At 48.7% G+C, this 6706-nt stretch overlaps 1 pseudogene; it reads left to right on the top strand.

Moving 5' to 3' along the window:
• The first annotated feature begins 905 nt into the window (after positions 1-905).
• On the top strand, positions 906-6598 carry LOC122424047 (annotated as a pseudogene).
• The last annotated feature ends 108 nt before the right edge of the window (positions 6599-6706 follow it).

Here is a 6706-nt window from a genome sequence, read left to right as displayed (position 1 = left end):
GAGAATATTCTGTGCACTATTATTTACATAAAGGATTAGAAACTACATCAAGTCCAATATTCAGGAGGTGAAATCAAGGAGGACAGAACACCTGCAGGGCTTCTCAGCCACTCAGAGCAGGGAGACAGGAATTGGGGCAGGGCTGATGGGACTCCAGACCCTTGGGGGAAAAAGGCTCTTGCAAAAGCAAGGAAGACCTGGGCTCTGGGAGCTGTATCACCAGGAACTTTATCAAGGAGAGACTTGAGCACAGGGAGCTCATCATTTTGGAACGAAAAGAGTCATTTACCAGTTAACATATATCCACAAATAAATATTTTTGTATATTAGAGGGAGTAGACATAGTCATGACAAATGTGTGATTTGCATCAGAAAGACTCGGGTTCCAGTCCAGACACTGGCACCAGCGTGAAAACTTGGACTGAGCTAAGTTTAAGTAAGTTTCAGGAGCCTGCAAGTCAAGGACACTGGATCAATATTATCATTAATATTAGTTATTACCAATTCAAAAACACAGGTGTCCCAACCTCACTTCATTTCCAGAGTATCACCTCCTATCTGTTCTTCTAGCCTCTGGTTTGATTGTTTCTATAACTTCACAGATGGCTGTCTCCTGTCTGATGACCTTCTCCTTGGGCCCCACAGGAAAGCAGGACTCAGATTTGGCTTGGAAGAAACTGTAGGAGGTGAATGTCTTTGCTGAACTAACAACCAGCAGAGCCCAGGAGACAGAGAACCACACTGGGATAAGTCCCTGGAGGCACTGGTGACCGACCAAGGGGAACCCCCTAGAGAACTTGGCCCTCGCTGCTCCCTGCAGCCACTGTGCCCTCACAGTGGAGCTCACAGTCTGTTTTCTCTTCCCCAGGGGTGAGGTCACACTTCCTTCCAGCCTGATGCAGACAAGGAGCTGAAGGGAGGTCTCTGAGAGCCCCTGCTGCCAACATGAGCTCAGAAAACTTCGGACACTGCTCAGGTAGTCAGCTGCCTCTTCTCTGGAAGGTTCCTACTTCTGACCCAGAAGTGAGGGTGGTGTTTCCAGGCTGAGTTAAACGCCAAGGAATCAAGAACCATGAAGAGGATGGATAAGCATCCTTGAGCTTCCAAGAGAGACCAGGAGATTCCCCTCACCCTGGGGTCTGCCCACAGCCTCCTTCCCGACCCTCTTCTCAGGATCCATGACCAAGGTGCTGACTTCCTGCCTCTCCCACCACCCAGCAAGTGACTCAGAACAGAGGCAGGGAGAGCACATGTGGAGCATGGACAGCAGATGGGAGTCCCCAAGGCCAGGCAGGCCTGAAGGAGGTCGTCCAGCATCACTGGAGCTTCTGCTGCTCTCTCCCTTGACCCTAGCCTCCTCCTGTTCCCAGACCCTGGGCCATCACCACAGAAGCTGTTTCCTCTGTCTTTTGCCCAGCCACCTGCCCAGCCACTCTGCAAGGGTCAGTGGACCCTGCACTGAGACCCAGTCTGGCCTTTGCCATCTCCCACCTGGAGGGGAGGGGTGATGAGGATCACATCTGACTCCACCCCTCCTCCACCTGGTTGATCCCCTCCCCTGCCTATCCTAGAGTCTGTGGTCAGAAGCAGGAATCCTCTCACATGGCAGTTTTACTCAATGGCATGTGGTCCTAAAGTCTTTTTTAAAATTAGGTAACACGAGTTTGTAATGTTTTCCAAGTTTCATGTGTACAACATTATATTTCTACTTCTATATACACTACTGCATGCTCATCACCAAAAATGAGTTGCAAAGAATCCCCTTTGTGTTCTATAAAGTAGAATGGACAAATCACAGGAGATTTAAATGTAAGGAGGATTCAAGTCATGTCCAAGAAATGTCTGATACTTGACCTTGGATTCAACCTCAGAGCTTTTGGCTCTGTGGCCTTGGGCTGTCCATTCTCCTGTCTGAGTTTCACTTTCCTCTTCTGTGAAATAAGAATAATGCCTCTTTGTGTGCATTTACCAAGAAACACATTTTATTTCAAGTCCCAGGCCACACACATATATATAGCCTGGCCACCAATATCTTAGCTGCAATTCTATAACCTCCAGATCTCTGAAATCACACATGGATTTTGATAACTCATGAAAGAGTAACCTTACCATGTAGTGATCTGAGGCTATTTATAGTCATTACATTCTTAATCCAATTTAACATCAGTATTCAATTGTTTCGCTGCCCAAACATGAAAGCATTCATTTATAGGCTGCTGCCAGTCTATTCTGGAAGTGGTAGCTAACAGATCACACTTGCTCTTTCTTCTCTTTGTGTGTGTGTGTTCAGTTGTTCAGTCATGTCCAACTCTTTGCAACCATATGGACAGCAGCCTGCCAGCCCCCTCTATCCATGGGATTCTCCAAACAAGAATTTTGGAGTGGCTTGCCATGTCCTCCTTCAAGGGATCTTCCTGACTCAGGGATCAAACCTGCATCTCTTACATCCCCTGCATTGGCGGGCAGGTTCTTTACCAATAGAACTTGGGAATCCCACCTATGACATCAGTTTACCTGGGAATCCCACATAAGACCTCATTTCACCTAACCTCCTTACAAGCCCTATTTCAAAAAGGTCACCCGGGGATTAACTCTTCAATACAAACTGGGGGGTGGGGGGACAGTCCATCCATAACCCTAGGTGACCTCACCAAGAGCACCCCAGGTGACTGCTGCTCAGCAAGATGAATTTTAACTACTTTATACTCAATAACGTTTATGTTCCACCACAAATTCTTCTAATCTGATTCCCTTTTCTCTCATCTAGATATTGAGATCTTTTTTGAGGAGGTCGTTGAATGTCTCTGGGACATACTGAGCAGAAAGGAACTGCTCCTCCTGCTGAATAAAATCCTAGAGAGAATTAAGACCGAGGCCACTTTATCCAGGTAACCTGCCCAGCTGCACCAGGATGGTCACCCATGTCCCCGGCACCAGGCTAGCTTCCTCCTGGCAGGCACACCTCCTCCAGGAAGGACCCTATTGTTGGGGTCAAGGATGTTCCTTCTCAAGATCCCATCAGGAATGTTTCTTCCATGTCATTTGCTGACAGTGAATGATCCTGGGTTGAGAAGAGATGAAACCTGCAAGGAAGGTGCAGGTTATGTGACCTTGGACAAATTACTGAACTACTGTCTGCTTTAGTTTCTTCATCTTTTCATTTTTAGTGTGAGGACACTGTGAGCATGCAATTAAGTGCTTACCATAAGGACTGACATAGAGTAAGAACTCAGTCAATATTAACACTTAAAAAACTTGTTGGGAAGAGACAGGGGTCAAGGGTCTTCTTTCTGGTAATGAGAACCAAGCAGAATTTCCTTTGGGACAAGTTAGAAAATTCTGACACCACCATCTGTGTCCTGGGCTTTGCCTACTTTCTTTCTATTCCCCATGTTAGGAACTGTACCAACCCTACAGGATCCTGCTGGCCCATAAGGAAGAGAGGCTAGAGAGGAACTGGAGGAGCTGGTGGTATCCTGGATCTAGCCCTGCCCAACTCCTGGGCCTATGGGTTTAAGACTTTGAATCAGATCTGTTTGTGTCCAACAGGAATAGCAATTCAGTCTGATGGATTATGGTGATGGCCTCAGAGTGAACTGCAGGGTCAGAGGTGGGAAACCAAGAGCAATCATCTTGTCCAAAGGACCAGGGAGGCCTGGACCAGGGTCAGACCCAGGGGTCAGGGTGAAGCAGAGGGTCTAGGTTGGGGGACTAGTAGGCAGGCTTGGGTAGCAGGACCAGGACTAGATTGAGGAGAGTGGGCCCTAAGGACACAGAACTGAAGGGGCTGTGACCCTACCAGAGTTTCCCTTAGTGGGAATAGGGGACATTTCTTCCCTCTCTGATGGGATCCCCTCATGCTGGGCTAGAGGGCCCTGGGTGACCGTGTCTGCACACCCTGCCTTGGACCTGGCTTCTCACTCAGTCTGGGACCCTCTTCTAATCTACGTGGAGTCACCCTGACAGTGGGAAGGCAGTGTGGCTCAGTGAGCCCTCCAGAGTCACAGTGAGTGGCTGCGACTGTGTGTCATTAGAGGGATTCTGAGGAGCCTCATGCATCCCCACCCAAGAGGAAATGCTTCCTCCACCAGCTGTGCAAGTGCTGGTCTCCTCAGGCTCAGCTGTTCAGATGGGTGTTTCCTCAAGTCCCTTGAATCTTTAGAGGTTCCACATAGTTGCACACAGCCTGGGGTACAGGCAGGTGACGCTGTCACCAGGTAAATTGTGAGTTAAGCTGGTGACCCCTGAGCGGTTGAGGGTGCTGGGTGATGGGTCAGGAGTCAGTGAGATGAGCTGGAGAGTCCAAGGGAAACCAGGGCTCATAGCACATCTCCTGCTTCCCTGTCAACTGGGGCAGTGGGTGGACCCAGTGACCTTCTGCTGAGAAGGTCAAGGGCACAATGCTTAGGAGACAGCAGATGGCAGACCAAATGATTATAAGGTGCCTTCGAGCTCTGACTTTTGGGGTTTAAAAAATTCTAAGTCATAGAGACAGCCAATCTGCAAAGTATAAGGGCACAGTGCCCAGGACTGCCCTTACTTTGACTTCAATGGAAAATTTAGGGGATCCCCAAAACAACTCTCAGGTTCAAGAATTCCCTATAGAATGGACAGGACTCACTGAAAGCTTCATGATCCCAGCTACAGTTTACTACAGGGAAGGAGAAAAGTGCCCACCAGTCAGAGGGCAGAGTCTGGGCAGGTTTCACAGACGAAGCTTCCATTGTCCTCAGGACACGTTACTGACCTGCATTCAGTGTGTGACAAGATGCACGGAGTACTGCCCATCAGGGACTCTGACCTTGCTTAAAAGCCAAGTTACCCTGACCTGTCATCTCCAGCCCCTCCTGGAAGTCACACTTGTGCCCTAGTGTCCAGCTCTCCCAGATGGCAGAAGTGACACCATGAGACCCAGAGACCCTGGGTCACTCGTCACCTTGTGAGACTGGCCAGTGGCCAAAGGCCCAGGCAGGCAAGGACATGCCTATCAGTCGGAATTCTACGGGCTTAGGGACCACTTCCCAGTAGCCAAGTGCAAAGAGCAGGGAGACCTCTCACTACACACCAAGGCCCTCAAATGAAGGTTTTCTCCTCCAGTGCTACATGTCTTTATTTATCTGTGGAGTTCCCACTCCAAAAACTCTTTTGAAGTGATGGTGTTGACCCACCTGTGAGACGTCTTTACCATATACCTTTTCTGTGGCTGAGCCATATGACCTGTGGGATCCTCATTCCCCAACCAGGGATTGAGTCAAGGGGCAGTGGGAGTTCAGAGTTGTAACCTCTGGACCACCTGGGAATTCTCTCAAATACCTGTCTTAAGTTGCCAGTATCCTAAGGTGACTTTTGTTTACCTATGCCAAGTTTAGCTATGTCAAGATAGAGCATCCATAAAGTATAAAACGTGTTTAAGGTTGAAAGAGAAATGTTTACATTTATAAAATTCTTCTCTAATTGATTGATAGTAACCTATCTGTGTTTATGCAGAATAGATATTATGGAGCCAATTTCACAGACAAGCAAACTGCCTTTCTAATCCCTTGACCTTCATTGTTACAGGGAAGAGGCAGAGGAACTACACAAATACGTGGACGAATTAAAAAGAGCCTTGGTTGAGGAGGACCAAGAAAGAGTCCCCAAAGAGCAGCTGGACAGGAGGAGGTTTCTGATTAAGTTTCCTCAGGTGAAACAGCAGCTGGAGGAGTTCATAGGCAAGTTCTACGCGCTCGCAGACAAGGTTGACAAGGTGCATAAGGGATGTACCATCTCCAACATGATGACCCATAGCACCGTTGCTGTGTCTAGTATTCTGACCATTGTTGGCCTGGCTCTGGCACCCGTGACAGTGGGGGCCAGTGTGGTGCTCTTGGCCACTGGGATAGGGCTGGGAGCAGCAGCGGCTGTGACCGGTGTGTCCACCAGTATCATCGAACATGTGAAGAGGTCATCAGCAGAAACCGAAGCCAGTCGTATGATGTCAAGTGTCGTCAAGAAATGGAAGGTTCTCCTCGAGGTACTCAAGGGCATCTCCACAACAGAGAAAGTCACAGAGGTTATACAATGCATTGAAATGAACATCCATGCCATGGAGAGAGGCAAAGCCAACCCTGGCTCTGCAGCCAATGCAAACATCAACATGAGCCTTGGGAGAATCTCAGGCCCGGCCATCCAACAGATAGAGGGAGGTTTAAAAACCACACCTTTAACAATTCCCAGAGGAACCCGCATCATGGGTTAGGCCACTGCAGGTGTCTTCTTTCTGGTGAATGTGGGCTTGCTGGTGAAGGAGTCAAAGCACTTGCACGATGGTGCCAAGACAGTAGCAGCTGAAAGCCTGAGGCAGCGGGCATGGGAGTTGGAGAGGAAGTTGGAGGAGCTCACCCAGATCTATGAGAGTCTGCAGGAGGACTTTATTTAGCCATCCCCAGAGCAGTGCAGGGTCCAGGGACACGTGAGGGGCTAACATGCAGAGGTACCTTGTTAGAGGGAAAGAGAGGGAGACCACATTAATGAAGCTGGGGGTTAGGAATTTGGCATTTCTGTGGTTGAGCACAGCAGGGAAGGGATGGATGTAGGTGATGGATGAGGAGAGAGAAGGAAGGGGCCTAGAGCCTGGATTAAGGGAGGAGGGGGCATGAGAGAATGAGAAGCAGGGAGAAACCACTTTTTTTCATACTAAGAACTTTTTACTTTGTGTTAGAGTATA

Source organism: Cervus canadensis, chromosome 21, assembly GCF_019320065.1.
Source record: "Cervus canadensis isolate Bull #8, Minnesota chromosome 21, ASM1932006v1, whole genome shotgun sequence".
Lineage (NCBI taxonomy): Eukaryota > Metazoa > Chordata > Mammalia > Artiodactyla > Cervidae > Cervus > Cervus canadensis.
This window is presented reverse-complemented; position numbering and strand designations above follow the sequence as displayed.